Source organism: Chinchilla lanigera, unplaced genomic scaffold (genome assembly GCF_000276665.1).
Source record: "Chinchilla lanigera isolate Chin_1 unplaced genomic scaffold, ChiLan1.0 scaffold00121, whole genome shotgun sequence".
NCBI lineage: Eukaryota > Metazoa > Chordata > Mammalia > Rodentia > Chinchillidae > Chinchilla > Chinchilla lanigera.
The window spans coordinates 3,305,421-3,322,686 of NW_004955522.1; the positions used below are offsets into that span (position 1 = coordinate 3,305,421).

Here is a 17,266-nt window from a genome sequence, read left to right on the forward strand (position 1 = left end):
TAGGAATAGAGATTAATACCCCTAGCCACAGACTGTACATCCAAATTGGCCTCTAACCCAAGGTTAACCTAAAATTCAAGTTAACTTCATAAAGAGATGATAGAATCTAGGCCATGTGGTAAACTTAGGATTCAAAAGAGAACACATTGTGGATCTCAGGTCCATTGTGATCCACAGAAGCAGCTATTTGCAAGGAGTAGAATTTGAAATGAGTAATAAGAGAAGGGTAAATAGAGATAGGAGGGAAAGGGAGGACAACAGAATTATTTCAAGCAAGGAGAATGATGTACTCAGGTTGCTTGTTGCTTGGTCATCACTGATCAAGCCATATTGAGAATCATTTTCTCTATCATGTGCATTATGTTTGATATATTTTTAAATGGCAGAAGCTCAATTGAAAACAATTCCATACTCATATGGGATTAGATAGAAGTACTTTATTTTTCGGCCATTCTAAATAAGTCAAAGGATATAATAGTTGTGGCTGATTTTTCCCAGCTTCTGTGAATGTGTCTGTTATGGTTAGAACCAGAATGTCCCCCAAAATGCTCATGTACTCATAGGACGGTAATTAGATAATTAGATCATTGATTCAGAGCCCAGTGTGCTGTTATGAGGTGTGGTTTGATTGGAAGAGGCAGGTCATGGGGCCATAACCTGAAGGGTGTATCTGCCTTCTAAGGTCCTAGCTTCTCTCTCTGCTTCTTGGCCGCCATGATGTGAGCAGCTTTTCTCCACAGCAGACCGCCCACCATGCTGTTTCTCCCTTGGAACCTGCCAGCCATGGACTGAAACTTCTGAAACTATGATCCCAAATAAACCTCTCCTCCTTTAAGTTGTGAATGTCACGTATCTTGTCCCAGTGACAAGGAAAGTGACTAAGACAGTGTCCTAATAGATTAAATCTAAATTCTTATTAAGGCTATTATCTCTGTGGCTTCTCCTGTCTACTAGAGTTACTTCGTCCCAGAAGGCTACTAAGTGATCCTATGAACCAGTGTTTTCCCAATTCATTAGTGCTCATGGAATTTAGTTAGAAGGCCACAGTCTTGTGGGAATTATTTACAAATTAATTTGGGCCACTCTGCAAGAGTATTTTTCTAAGTAAGAAGTCTGCCTGCCAAAGACAATGGTGCAATTACCCTGCTATAAAAGGAATGTGAGTTTGACAAACAGGGAAAGAGGATGGTGCTTGTTGAATGTGTGGATGTGAGAACGTAGGTGGAACCTCCCACTAGTGGGAACCTTCTCTTCAGGAAACCTCCCCACCATAATGCAGTAACATGGCGGCCATGTAGCTTACCATTTCCAGTCACATGTGAGACATGCTTTCTTTTTGTCCCTGACACTGCACGTATACATAATTGACCATGAATATGAATTTGAGGTTTAAAGACAATATCATCCCTATGGGCCTAACCCCCTCACCTTCATGAGCAGAAAATATGCTTCTACCTCACTGTCCACACAGCCTTCTTGGTGACCTCTTGTCCCTTCCTTTGATGGACATACATGTTATCAGGGGTGGGTCAAACTTCAGATTTTCTTCACTGTGATCAGTCCATCTTACAAGTAAGGACACTGACTCAGACAGTTTAAACTGACCACAGATGTACAGGTATTTTCCTTTCTAAGGGTGTTGTGGTTGCCTCCATAAATCAGTAGAGTCTGTAATCAAAGATTATGCATGTAGGGGCTGGGGATTTAGCTCAGCGGCAAAAGCGCCTGCCTGGCAAGCGCAAGGTCGTGAGTTCGGTTCCCGGTACCGGAGAAAAAACAAAAAAAAAAACAAAAAAAAAAAGATTATGCATGTAAAACAGGGGGGCTGTGCTGAAATGTGACTAGGGAACACCCTAACTGGTGTATATTGAGTCTTATAGATTGAGGGTCTCTATCTCTAAAAGACTCTTGATTCCATGAGTGCTGGGTTTTGCTTGTCCATTCTTTTTAAATATATATATAAGGAGGGGAGGGAGGAACTAGTAATATTTGTCTGGAAGGTAAATGGCATGAGTAGAAGATCGTTTGCCAATATTTTCAGAAATGTCCCTAGAGTCCAAAATAGTAGTTGGCACAGAGTAGGCCTTCAAAATGAAACTTGAATAGTTGAGTACTGCGTTAGAGACTTACAGAAATAATGAATTTAGTCCCTATGAGGTAAGTCCAGCACCCTGATTTTATAGATGAAGACACTGAGGGAGAGGGGTATTTCTGTAATTTGCCTGAGGTCGCATGGCTTCTAAGGCACAGAGGGAGGACTCAGACCCAAGTGGTCTGGTTTTAGAGCTGACACTTGTACCCAGAAAGGAGCCATGGGCGATAGACATACCAGTTATCAACTGCTGTGTAATGAGCGTCCAACAGTTCATACCTTAAAACAAACCTTTTGTTTTTGCTCACAGTTTTGCTTGACTAGGAATTAGAAAAGGCTCAGCCAACCAGTTTGTCTCTGATGCATGTGGTCTGAGGTGAAGTGTTTGGGCTGAGAGACTCACTGCCAGGATGACACCTCCATTCCCACGCTGCTTCCCTGGCAGGGGTGACTGGAAAGCTGGACACCTAGTCCCAGGCCTGTCCACACAAAGGCTTAAAGCTCCTGGGAGAGATACTTCATGCCACTGGAAATGGAAGCTGCCTTAAATGGGTCTGCAATCAAGCACCTTATCCATGCCCTCAAGGGGATGCCATTCTCAATGGAAGACGTTTCCTGGAACCTGTGACATTGAGGTCCCCCAAGAGGCTCATTTGCTCACAGTGGGGTTGTGGGACAGTGACTGGATGATGGAGGTTTATAGCTAACTTGCTGTCATGAGGTGGGGTCTGCTCAGAAGAGGTGGGTCACTCTGTGTGTGTGACCTAGAAGGGTCAATCTCCACTCAGGTCCTCCTTTGACCTCTCGCTAGTTCTGCTCCACCATGCCATTAGCAGCTCTCCCCTACCATGCCCTTCTGTTCTGATGTTTCTTCTTTGAAGCCAGCTGGCCCTGGGCTGAAATGTGAATCAAAATAAACCTCTCCTCCTTTAAGTTGCAGGTATGTCCCAGTAATGAGAAAGTGACTAAGACACTGGCCTTTCTTAAATCAGGTGTAGTGGCACATACTGTAATCTCAACATTCTGGGTAGCAAAGGCAGGAGGCTCATAAGTTTGAACCCAGTCTGGGCAACTTAGCAAGACCCTATCTCAGAACTAAAAAACAAAATAAAAATGGGCCTGGGATGTAAATCACTGAGACAGTCCTGGATTTAATCCTCAGTACTGCAAAAAGAAAAAAAAGAAAAAAAAATCTCTGACCATTTTTTAGCCCAGCAAAATGGAAGTCCAACCAACACTGAGGATGGTGCCCATGTATTTCACTTAATTAGACCAGGACCTCATAGTTTGGAATCAGAGTTCCAGAAGAATGTTCTGCCTCAATGAAGCATCTATTGTGTCCTCACGTTAGAAGACTGTTTTGTCACTGTGACATTCATTCCGGAATTTAAAGACACATTTCCTGGCCTTAACACAAATCTCTTGACACCAAATGTTAATCACTCAGATGAGGGATGTTTTCCACAGTCATCTTAATGTGTGCTTCATGTTCCAATGCGCTATCTAGTTGTGGAAGTAAATGTTTTTCATTATCATAAAATTTACATGCTCATACATTGCACTGAAAGACTTATCCTGTCTTGGTGATAATAAACTCTTCAGTCATTTGGAGGCAAAACGTCATAGAAATTATTGTGAAATGGCATGACGGAAATCTCAAGGAGAGGAGAGACAAGGAAGCTAAAGAGGAAAAATAATACTGAGTTTTATTTCTAATTCACTCCACATCTTGAGAAGATCGCTTGAACTCTGGGAACCTAAGGTTCACAACTTGTAAAACAAAAGGACTTTGTGTATAGTGACCACCACGGTCATTCAACATTTCTTCTTTTCCCTCTACTCCTAATTCTACTCATAACTAGTTCTAGAAACATAAACAAAAGTGCTCCATCTCTTTAGATTTGATGATAGTGATGACAATTCTGGCAGAGTTAGTGCTTACCAAATATTCTGTGCACCACCCCCTATTTCTCAAGCTCTCCTGCAATTATGTGGGGACCTTGTGATTAGTTCTGACCAGTAGACTGTGAACAGAAACAACGATGTCACCCCCAAGCCAATGCAGATGAGAACTCATGTACACCTGCATTCAAAACCCATTTTTTAACCTCTTCCTTATATGGCTTTTTGCACATCATTAGCTATCCAATTTAGGAATGTGTTTCAATTCATCTATAAGACTCTATCGAGGTCTAAGATGTTTTGTTGACTCTTAAACCTTTTGTGAACAAAATGTGAAATTCTGAAATTGGTGTTCCATGCTCCAGAAGTCCACATTGACAAAGGTAAGAGTAATTGGATTTTTTTTTTTTTGGTTTTTTCTCCGGTACCGGGAACCGAACTCATGACCTTGCACTTGCCAGGCAGGCGCTTTTGCCGCTGAGCTAAATCCCCAGCCCTGAGTAATTGGATTTAAATTGATCAAAGAGAAACTACACCTGACTTTTTCCTGTTGGACCCATGTTCATTGAGTTCAGGGTTTGTCTTTGCTGTTTGTTTGATTGTTTGATTGATTGTTATTAAGTAGTCTCTGGTTGTACAGATTCCAAATCCATAAGTTTGAATGGAATCAGATGCAAAGGTCTTGGATTTGTTTCAGTTTGATTAAAGTTCACTGTTCTTTCCAAACACAATTCCTCCAGATTCAAACCCCAAATCCATCTAAGCAATGTAGAAGTATTGCAAGTCTTAATCCCTACTGAAATAGCCAGATCTGTTTTCCTGGGATTTGTTACAGTGAACTTGTAAATATTAGAATGTTTTGTGAGTACATGTATCACCCCCCTTGGAAAATTTGAGATTTGTTGCTCAACCTTAAAATGAGAAAACTTGTTAGACTTGCCACTCATAAACACAGCAAATAAATGAAAATAGGAAGGAAGAAAATGCATTTAACTTAAGTTCTACAAACAGAATAGTCAGTTCTGCTTCCTGTGTGTTCAGAATGTCCTAAAGGTGGGTATTTGCCTCCAATAAAAATACCCATAAGGAGAAGCAACGCCAATGAAGACTGTTCCTATAAATAAATTGAATAAATAGAGAAAAAATAGGGCTGCTAGGGTGAATGTAGATATAAGCATCCCTTAGGAACATATTCCTCATGATAGTGTTAGGGATTCCAAAGCAAAATGTCTAAATTCCTGTTGTACCCAAAGTGAAAGTGCCAATCAACCATCCCTATTGCTTCATTCCTACATATGGGAGAATGAAGATCACCAGGCTCATTCGGAAAGTGACTGTAACTGCCAGAGAAAGATCAACTCAAACAACAAGAAAACTGGTAACACGGAGGGCATCAAAAATAAATGACCCTCAACATCATCCTTAAAGGTACTGGCAAAATATCTGTAGTAATAAAACAAGAACGCAATGTTACATAAAAGGAATAACCTATGCACATAAAAAGACAGAGTGGAGAAAATCTTCAGAACTTAGAACAAAGTAACAAGTAGGGAAAATCTAGCAGAGCAACACCTGCTTACAGCTATGTGTATGATTATGACAGCAAAGAGCTACGAGCATAGTGTGCCAGACAGTGGGCTGCTTGCTGCTGGGGAAGGTGATTGAATGGACATGAGGTAACTCATTTTTATGTTACATACTCCTGTATTTTATGTTACATACTCCTGTATTAATTTTTAATTAAAAGTATAATCCTTACTTTAATCTCACTCATCAAACAATTTTTAAGGGACTGTCCCCATATGGACCGCCTCTCAGAGTGGAGAACATGGCAATCCTCTGAGAAGATGTTCTTATTTCTGTGTATCAGTGGATTTTTTTGAGGAGTCCATTAGATTAAATTAATGCTTTAGATTAAAATGTCTCAACTGAAGTTTTGCCCATGTACTTACTGTGGTATTGGAACATAAGAAGAAATAGGTATTTGGTCTCCACCCCTGGTTCTTGACAGAGAACTCAAACCCTTGTAATTTTCTGAGCAGTGGTCTTGCTAAGAGCATCTTTGGTTCTCATGTTTGGTCTTTGACCTGCTTCCTGACACAGACTTCTGAAATCCCTGGTGATGGGAACATTTTTTATTCTAATGAGGTGGCTATTGCTGGCTCCTGGGTAGGAGCTGGTCCCCAGAAAGACCCATTTAGGATTAACAAACTTGGAACAGTCTCACCCTTCACCCTCCTGGAAGGGGAGGGGGGCTGGAGATTGAGTTAAGAATCAGTCATGCCTATGTATGTAGCCTGCATAAAATCCCAAGCTATGGGGTTCAAAGAGTTCCAGGTGGTTGAACACAGAGAGATGAAGGAGGGAAGTGGACCCTTTCTCACAGCCCTCACCTTCTGCATCTCTTTCATCCAGCCCTTCATCTGTAGCCTGTATAATAAATCAGTAAATGTAAGTAAATTTCTGTCCTGGGTTCTGTGAACCATTCTAGCAAATGATGGAACCTGAGAAGGGAGACCTGGGAACCCCCAATTTAGAGCCTGTCCGTCAGAAGTTGTAGAAGCCCTTGAAGTGAGGATGGTCTCACAAAACTGAGCCCTTAGCCCATGGGCTCTGATGCTAACTCAGGTAGATAGCATCAGAACTGACATGATTCGTGGGACATCCAGTGGGTGTATGCCAGAGAACTAAACAGATGTTTAGGAAAAGCCCACTTCTGACAGGTGGTGTCAGAGTGTTCTGTGTTGAGAATAAGAACAGAGAAGGAAGCAAGTAGTTAATTTGTCTTTTGCCTACCCTCACTTACTACATCAGAATTTCTAAAGAAGAGGCACTGGAGATTGTTTTTAATAAGCCTCTCTCAGGTGATGCTTCCCACGCCAAAGTTAGGAGAACCACTGATCTAGAGCTGATTTGACCAGGACTGATCATGCTGGCCACCAATGCACTGCATCCCTCAGGTAGCCTGCAGCCTCCTCCTCTCCAACATTGGCTAGAGCAGCTACACAGTTCTAATTTCCAGATCGTAATAGTTGTGGCTTGATAGTCCAGATTCGAACTTGCAGATTATGGAAGCTATTATAAGCAGTGGGTAGCATAAACACAACAAACTGATCTGTCACCATTCTGAAGGCTGAGAAGAAGCACATGACCAGGTCACTCCAGGTCCTGAGAAAGGCCCTCTGCCTAACTTACCAATGGCCCTCTTTGGGTGGGACCCTCCCATGCCAGACAGCGAGCTCCAGTCTCTTTGTCTTCTTGCAAGTACACTAATCTCATCATGGGGCTCCCCTCTCATGGGCTCATCTCCTGAAGTCGCTGCCTGAATTCTTTTGTACTAGTGGCTAGGGTTGCTATGTGAAGTTGGAAAAGACAAAAATATGCAGTGTACAACATGGACCCTGAACTCCAGAAGTACTGGGAAATGGGAGGATGCTTAACATGCACAAAATTTGCACTTTCCAGAGCATGAACGCAACCAAAGCATCATTACAGTGCTCAGGAAGAGTCTAACTTGAGGTAACCTAAGGTCTTCATCTGTGGCTGGATGGCTGGCTGCAGCATGAACCTCTCTTTTTGAGATCAGCATTGTCACCTGACATCCTAACAAAGATAAAACAGGCTTCCAAAGCCAACCTACGCTGTAATACAAGCTCTTTAGATGCTGAGCTTTTGTTTACTCCTGAATAAATTCAATAAAGTGCAGTAACCATTATAATAAATGTAGATGTCACTAATTACAACACTAGATTTTAAGTGCAACACTAGTGTCTCAAGTGGCCTTTAAAACTGAGTAAAATCACAGCCGATTCAAATTTAATTAAAACTATCAGTTTAATTTAGTTTGCTTTTACAATAAAAACTATACTAACCCATTAACTGCATTCCGAAGCTCCCATTAGTGGGAGCAACCAGCAGCTTGTGGGCCTTTGCTTTGGTGAATAGAGCAATGCATTCACTTACCTTGTTACCCAGTGAAGTCTCTGTTGTTCAGGAGCCAATGAGCAACCAACTTGTGTCTTTGAAAGTGAGTTTCTTGTACTCTTCCAGGTAATTCACTCTGGGGTTAGAACAGGCTTTTGTCCAGCTTCTTGTGCTTTTGAAAATCCAGCCCCCGGAGCCTTCTGAGGACTTGATTATGGTATCCAATCTTGAGCTGAGCTCACAGGTGCTGAGAAAGGGTGCTAGAGTTTGGCTATGGTTTGAGTGTCTCCCCAAAGGCTCATGTGCTAGAACCTTGGTCCCCAGTTTGGGGGCGAAGTGATAGAACCTTTAAGAGAGGAGGTCTGGTGGAAAGTCACAGAGATGACACGATTGACGTTCAGAGATGAACAGACTAACAGCGGGCTTTCAGAGTGGGTTGTTACAAAGTGAGGCCACTCCATGTGGTTGGCCCTGGTGCATGTGGACAGTTCCCTCTGTGTTTCTCTGCTATAATGATGTAACCAGAATTACCTCACCACGGTGTTGTCACAATGTTGTTTGGACCCACCAACTATCAGACTCATAAGCCAAATAAAACTGTTTTCTTTATAATGTACCTAGCCTCCAGTATTCAGTTACAGCAACAGAAAATGGATTAAGGAAAGGGGCCTTTGAAAATGAATGAAAGAACATTGTCCCTCAGAACACGGAACAAAGTTCTCTACCTAATCCTACTCCCACTTCTGTAGAACGGATGCCTTGGATAAATGTCTGCTCTCCTTAGGAGCTCCTGTGTAGCACTAAAGAGATTGGAGCAGATATGATCTTCCCCAAATCCTACTTTCATGATCTTTGTCATATCCAGGTATTTCCTGACAATGCCTGTAATTCATACATACTAAATATAATGGGTTCCCAAGGCACCATCTACTGCAGCCTCATCTCAGACAAGAATATTTATGAACACATGTGGTTTAATGTTCCAGTTACTTCTTTTCTACTAACGCTGAAATAAGTACATAACAACTAAAATTACTCAAAATGCTTACCTAACATCATCTTTCATACTCCCAAAAGACCACATTTGGAGAATATTAGCCTTCCTGACCTCAGAGATCCCTTCCTGCTTCAGGGGTCTACAAGTCTATGAAAAAGAACTTTATTGCTTTACTCAGATAAGCAAATGCACACACAAAAATGAACTGCCTGCAGGGCTTGTCTGCCTTGAGCACAGAAGGTAGTTTCTGTTGAGAGACAAGCACTGATCAGAAATAAAATTCAGAGGGTTCTATATTTTATTTCAGAAAGAGATAAAGGCATCTAGTAATTTAGCAAATTTATGGCAAACTGTACAATCCAGCCAGATGTGAAGGAAAGAAAAATGAATCTTGTATGGAGGAATAACGAAAGCAAGAAGAGAAAGAACACAGATATGCAAAAGAGTCTGGAGTCTTTTAAGATCCAAGGGTGGGAAAAAACCTAGACTATGCCTGCGCTTTGAGACCATTAGTAAGTAACTTGAACACAAGTACTGAGCTCAGTTACTTGAACATGAGTACTGAGCTCGGTGACAGCTGATCTGCTAACAAGAGGGATACTAAGTGACCGATGGGTGGCCACTGAACACAGTCTGAATATGCTGGGCAAAGGGATGATTCATGTCCCACATGGGGTGGAGTGGGATGGGACAAGGTTTGACCCCACTACTTAAGACAGTGAACAGTTCAAAACTTATAAATTATTTCTTCCTGGGATCCTCCATTTATTATTTTTAGCCCCTTGTAATAGACCTGGGGGAACTCCTGCACATCGCATGGTAGAAAACTGTAAGGAGAAAAAGTTCATACAAGTAAAGCAAACAGTAAGGGCACAATACACACATATGACCTGCCTGAGTCCACCTCACAGGGATATCTTGCAAGAAACAAAAGGAATGTATGCACCATTAAGGGAAGAATTTGAAATTTCTATAAAAGGGCTGCATGTCTCATACAATCAGAACATTCTTCTTGTGGTGGGATTGATCAAGCCGGTGTAGGAACAACCGGTCAGCTACAGCTGATTTAGGTCACTTGCTGTCCTTACTGGCACAGCTGCATGGGTAGAAGCCTGAATCCCAGAAGGTCACAGAAGCCTGACCTCCCAGGTGCAGACCAGAGCAGCTGTCCTCTGCTGAGACACTCTTCTTGCGTTGCTGTCATCCAACAGAGCCAAGAAAGACCCAGTAGTGACTGCATAATGAGAGAATGAACATACAAACCCACAAGGAACAGACCATATGTGACAATAAAACTCTGCCCTACACCTTATTCCATCATCAACCCCAAGCAGGCAATAATGTTCAGTAATGCTCAACTTCCTTCATTTTTCCTCCACTTCCAACTTGGACCAATCAGAAAACCAAAAATGCTCCCCAGTCCAGTGTCTCAGGATGCCCTGGTTCTGGTTAGCCTGCCTTCAGATCCTGAGCAGGGAAGACTAGAAGCCTTCCCTTTCCTCTGCGAAGCCTTCCTGTTCCCCTGTCTGCTTTTGGGTCTCTGCCCAAAACAAGCAAAAGAGGCTGATACTCTTTCTAGATGGGAATCTCTGAATATGCGTATGGTCTCTGTGTTTTTTTGCTTCTTACTTTATTTATTTCCACAAATGAGATGCCCCTCATTCTGCTCCCGCCTGGAATTGCTCAAAGTATTGCCTGGGCTGATGTTCACCTCGCAGTCTGCTGGCTGAACTGAGAGACTGGCTGCCTGCCTTTGGGCTGTACCCACCAGATCCACACTTAATTCTTACATTGACCTTTTGCTCAGGACAGACAACCCAACACGTACATTTGTACAGATGCGCAGACACTACTGGGACAGGCTTGAATCATTTATAGATTCCATTGAATTATTGATGTCCTCATTCCATGTGTGTTAAAGGGTTCCACCAAAGTTTACCCTAGTGTATGCTCAGCCTGTACTGGGGCATTTGCTTCAATTTATGGGACATCAGAGCCAAAATGAAGGGGAGGGAGGCTTTTACCAAAAGTAAGTAAAGAGGATATTGCTGCTATTTTCTGCTACCACCCAAAGACCAAAGGACTACTAAACTCAACATATAAAGCATCTGATAAGTCTCAGATTTCTTTGATAGGGATCCACAAACTATGACCTGTGGCCCACACCTGTTTTTAGAAATAAAGTTCCATTGGCACACAACATGCTCATCTGTTTACCTCTTCCTTAGAGATGCTCGGGTCATTGTGACAAGGCAAAGTTGAGTAGTTGTGACAAGGATGCTATGGTTTACAAAGACTTAAGTATTACAAGAGGGTATTCTGTAAAAATCTTGTCTTTTGGAGAAAAAGTTCATCAGGTCCCGCTTAACCTCTTCATGAATCCTAATAGACGGGTACCCCATCATTCCATCATTTGATGGATATTCCTGAAGCATCCCTGAGATGCCAAGCTGAGCAGCCAAACACAAATAAGATATTATTCCTGCCCTCAAGGAGCTCCAGACAAGCTGAAGAGGGAGAGGAGAGAAAAAGGGAGGGAGACAGAGACAGAGAGACAGAGAGAGAGCAGGCACACAGTGAGAACCACACGCTCAGGGTGATGAGGTGTGAGATCAATAGCTGGGTTTCAGGGTGGAAGTCAATGAACAAATCACACAGTCTTTTTTGATGATTCTTCTCTAATCTGCCACCACCCAGGTGCATGGTTTACATTTTCCTGCCCCTGTTCTGTGCCTTAGGAAGTCCAGGCAGATGGTGCCTCCCAGGTCTCCTTGTCTGCTAAAGTCTCTCTGGGTTTAACCCATGAGAGGTACCTGAGGGAGACCAGAGGGTAGAGGGAGAGAAAGGCAGGAGCACATCCTCCCTGCTTCATGTGTCGCTCATGGAAGTTGGGTCCCAGCTTCTCCCAAGGATTCCTGCTGTCTGCCCATAGGGGTTGATAAAGCCTCTGTTACTGCTAGTCTCTGGGAACCTTACTCACCACGCCCTGTCCACTTTCATAGTCCTGCCCATACTTTGATCAATAAAGTCCCTCCCCTTGAACCATCTGAACCTGCATCTGGGCCATCTGTTTCTTGTTGGGGTCTTGACTGGGACCACTCTTATCTGGTCTTTAAATATTTCACTTAGTTAATCAACTGGCATAGTCCTCTCACTTACAACGATCGGTCAAAATACATCCATCCAACACACGCATGAAAAACAAGCATTATATCAGAGGATGGGCATCTAAAAGCTGATATCTATATTCATGAAAATGTCTTGTAACCAGCCTTGCTCAGTCCCATTCTGCTGATGTGCTTTAAGGATAAAAGCTCCTTCTGTGAGCAGTCAGAGTTTAGGTCAGGCCTTCTGTCCATACGAGCAGATGAACATCATTATAAGCCCCCTCTCAAGATCGCAATGTTCCCAAACATTATTGCCGTGCAGTCAACAGTTATAATAAGTAAGGCGCTCACAATAAGTGGCCCTGGCCCTTTTGTTCTCTTCTGAGTCAATCTCTTTATTGTTTTCGCTCCTTTGGTAGAGATTGTTTTAATATGTCCCATTTCTGAGCAAATTCTCTCAGCTCATCTTCAAAATTCTGAAATTCCACTTGGGTTCCCACCGGGCCATGTTTGTTTATAAGGTCACAAAAGGTTTCTTTAAGCTAAATCAAGCTGGGTAGCATTTCTGTGCCTGAAGTTTTCTATAAGCAATATCTGTAGCCAGACAGAGTGGGTTTTAAATCATTTGTAAGAGATTGAGCTCTGTGTCCAGGCTGACCCTAAGGACATTTCTTGCCTGTTTCTTTATTTTTTTATGTTGAATGACATAATGGATGTGAAAGTTCTTTGTGAACCATAAAGACCTTTCTAATGTAGGGGATTATGACGGTGACCTCACAGTTTGGGAACATCCTGTCCTCTTGGGTTTATTTTACTCTCCATTTTTCAGGCATCACTGGATTCTAAAGGAGACTCGGACTTTTTTCTAAGACCTCTTTTTCATTTGTGATAACATAGTTATTCATTTATTTATAAAATATTTATTGAATAACAACTATGTGCCAAGATTGGGGCAGAGCGCTAGGGCTGAAATGGTGTAAACATAGTTCTGGTCCTTTAGCAGTTTACCATTTACTGAGTTCTTATTATACATTGTGTGCTTCACACACATTACCTCTATTGCTCTTTACAGCTGTTCAGTTAATTGCATTATTTTCATTTTATAAATAACACGTAATAATAAAACAACCATGTCAATTATGAACATTTATTGAGTGTTGACTATGTGTCAGGTAGTGACCTAAATGTTTTACAAGCATCTCAGTCAATCCTCCAAGCATCCCTAAGAGTATTATGTTATCCCTTTTCCCCAACTAACAATTAACATTCTTGACCACTTCATACTGATAAGGCATGGCCCTAAGTACTTGACATGCATTATCTCATTTTCATTCTCTCAAGAACATCACGAAGGCGATACCACTATTATTTAATTGCCTAGATTTTAAGTGCTTAAGGAACAAACCCAAGTTTATATGGCTGGATTTCACAGAGTTGAAATGCAAAAGTTCTGTATAAATCTCATGACCTAAAGCACGACATGAGACTGCCTCATGAGAACATAGTTTATTTCCAGGATAACTACTCTCAAAGGAAAAATAAGCAAAAAGATGTCAAGGCACACATCACAGCCAACATCAAAGAGGGACAGTTGAGAACTCTGAAAGAAAATATTGTCCTTATTCACTTTCTGGTCTTTTTATCCATAGTGGATGGATTCCATCTTTCACATGTAGACTGCAATTTATCTTAATTACTATAGGATTTACACTGTTAATAAATATGATCTAATAGATTCCTAAAAGAGAGTTTCTCTTAACTTTTTGATAATATCAGTGCTTTCTGGGGAACTCTTTCAAGCACTTTAGGTAACCATGTCTTCCCAGGACATGATCACTTGCCAACTGGAAGATCTCAATGTGACTCACGATCCTCTCTCCCAAATAAAGGTAAGTTCTTATAAATGTTGATCATTTTCTATAACGCTACGTAGCATTCCTAATATGCAACAAAGTAAAAATACATGTTACCTTCCATTGTGATTATAAATCCACATCCAATGCTTTAAAAATCAGTTAATACTTCCTTGTGGTGTTTTTGCATTAATTTTGCTTCTACTAGCCACTCAACTGTTTGAAGACCTCTCTAACCTTCTCTCCCCAGCCCTGCATCTCCTGTTTGACTCTTCATGGTTCTCTAGTTCTAGACTCACCCTTCCCACCAAGTGTAAGTAACTGAAAACACTAATCCTAGCATATTCCAATGTTTCCTGAAAGTCTGCATAAAGAGAAGGTCAGCTTCCCCATCCAGGCCCAGTGTTAAAGCTCTTCCAAGTCTACCTGATAGAAATAATACAGAATGACCAGCTAAATGTGAATTCAGGTGAACAATAAATAATTTTTGGTATGGGGACATCTCATGCATATTTATGCTAAAAACAGTTTTGGACCTAAAATTCAACTTTAACTGAATGTCCATTTTTTTGGTAAATCTGACAAACATCCTTTTCAGTATATTCTCCTAAAGAAATTAGGTAATGAATCCCAAATTAACAACAAAGAAGTAGAAGTGCCTGGCTAAGAATCCCATTCTTTATAACTTTATTACAACATATCATGTGCCTCTAAAATAAGTGGTATACTGAATTGACCAAGATCTGGTCTGGTCTCTTCTTGAGATCTGGTCTGGCCTCTTTTAGCATGTAAGAACAACTGGTTTGACTCCATTTTTCCTTTGACTTTAGACTTTTTAAGAGCCCCTAAGGCTGATTCTGAAAAGTTAACTGCTCAACCATTTTTAGCATTCAGTGTCTCAAATATACCATTCGCTCTTGAGGACAAAGACTACTGAGTCCTCAATCAAAACATTCTGGCCGGCACAAGAATGGGCATGTCCTCACCTCCATTCTATGATTACAGAGCTTCCCTATCTGTGTGGTCCTCTTATAACTATTTGCTTTCTCATATTCCCTTGCAGCTACAGCAGTCATGTGACCTAAAATTGACCAATCAGTTGTGTCTTTGCTGAGATTTGAATTCCCAACTAATGTTAAAATTTAGGAAGAATGGAAAATGAATTTTGTTTGGCAGGTGGCCTCACATGCATATCCAATTTTCCTGCAAGAGCAAGGGTTGCAGTGATAATGGAAGTATCCAAGCTGGGCACTGTAATCCCAGCTATTCAGGAGCCCAAGACAGGAGGATCACAAATTTGAAGCCAGCCTAGCCAACTTAACAAGATCCTATCTCAAAGTAAAATTAAATAAATAAAAGAAGTATCCCTGGACCAGGTCCAGTGAAAAACAGTGGGGCAAATTATAGTGATCAATATTCTAGGGTAGGGGAAGCAATAGCAGTGCAGTGTGACTGGTTCTGGGATGAGCCCTAGCTATTGATCCTGGCCACCATCAGCTTCTTTTGTTCCTTCTCAGTTGTCCTGGCATCTTAGAAATTCTCCCCAGTGCTCTTCTGATAATTTCAGTTTTTTTCTCTAACCTCTAGAGACAGGTGTTGTTTGCACTCAAGAGGCAGAAAGACACAACAGTCTTACCCTAAGCAATCAGAATGTTCTAAATATGAAATTTCATCATTCACCAGAGAATGAAGTGAGAGAGTGAAAGGAAGGAATGCACTTTGAGAAAGAGAAGTTCCTCATTGTTTCTTCAAAATAATTTGTGAGATCAGTAGATCAGATTGGGTGACCAGAGGGCTGTGAGTTGAGGCCACACCCAGCCAGCATCAGAGAGATAGGCCAGTCCCTTCTCTCTTTGTCATGATTCCCACTTGGGGGTAGTTCTTTGGCTTTCTCCTGCATTTTTTTTCTTTTACCCAGTGCTGGGGATCCAACAGAGGGCGCTGCACATGCTAGGCATGTGCTCAACCACTGAGCTGCCCTCCTAACCTTCTTTCTGTATTCTTATGCTATTAGTCTGCCTGGTCATCAGAATTACACAAGGGTGATAAATAGTGACACTTTTTATTTTTACCTCTGTCTTCAAATGCATATGCATGGCTTTACTAAAAACACATGTACAATTTCCTTTGTTTTGTAATATTTCAAATTTACCCAAGCTTCCTTCCTCAGTACTCCTAGAGAGAAGTACAGAAGAACAGAATTTTTTCTGTGATATCCTGAAAGCTACTCAAAACATGTGCATACACACACACACTCACACACTCACACACACACATAATCTTTCTTTGTATCATCAAGCAAAATTCCTTGCATTAAGGAAAAATTCTACATGGCTATCAAATGGAAGGGATGAGACAGAAGAGGATCAGATGGGATGGGATAGGTTGGACTAGATTAAAACAATACAGAATAAAAAGTCATAAGTTCAAATGGAATGGGATGTCATGGAATGGAATGACTACATAATTAAAGATAATTATATATAATTGCATAAAATGGAATGGAGGAAAAAAATGGACGACAGCAAATGACTGATGCCTTATTTGTTACAGTATATCAGAAAATGGAAGAGAACAAATGTCTGATGTCTGATTTCTTTCAATGTATAATTTCTCTATACTTACAGAATTCACAGGGGAAGGGTTTGCGTGAATAAGTAGTCCCTGAGAGCCACGGCCCCTAACGCTGGGCCTTGCAGAGCCAAATAGAGGGAAGGTTCCCTCCACCATGAACACCCTCAGTTCAGAGTCTGATATCAGAAATCTCCTTTTATTTCTAGGTAGCAGAGGAGCTGAGTAGGAAATACTAAATTGTACATGGTGCCCTTTTAGTTCTGCCTTCCTTAGACCTAGGTAATTCCCATGCTTGGGCTTCTTGCTGATGCTGGTTATGAGACATACACAGAAAAAAGCGATTTTGAAGTGAATCACACAAACATAGAGTTTGGGCTTTGGTTATCAGGTCTGTTCCCTTTAGAAACACGATGCTGAAAGGCTCAGATATTGCTGAAATATTATATAAATTTGTCTGACACTTAGTTGTTTAATACATCTTCAGAAAAGATGTAGGAATTTCCACAGAATACTTGTCCGATAGCTACCCTAGGTCAGCTTTGGAGCCACGGTTGGCTCCCAAGGGGGACTTCGTCTTGCATCATCACAATGTCCCTGGAGACTTTATCCTTAAATAGTAAGCTGTGAGCCTAGAAACCCAGGGAGCTTGAGCCCAAGAAGGCCAATCTACTTAAATGTGCTGGTGGGAATGGAAGGCCTCTAGTAGACTATGAGAATCAAGGAAGTCCACAACAAGACTACACATATCTTACCTGAAGCTCCCACCTTGAGCTTACCTTTCTCAAAATCCACAGAAGATGATAAAACCCAAATTTAC

At 41.5% G+C, this 17,266-nt stretch overlaps 1 long non-coding RNA gene across 3 annotated transcripts in view; it reads right to left on the bottom strand.

Annotated features, from left to right (window-relative positions):
- The window catches only part of LOC102027222, a 31,864-nt gene extending 23,463 nt beyond the window's left edge, over positions 1–8,401 (bottom strand). For all 3 annotated transcript variants that reach the window (XR_264621.1, XR_001231909.1, XR_001231908.1), the window contains exon 1: positions 7,958–8,401. This is a non-coding gene — a long non-coding RNA (uncharacterized LOC102027222). The remainder of the gene's footprint in view (positions 1–7,957) is intronic.
- Between the last annotated feature and the right edge of the window lie 8,865 nt (positions 8,402–17,266).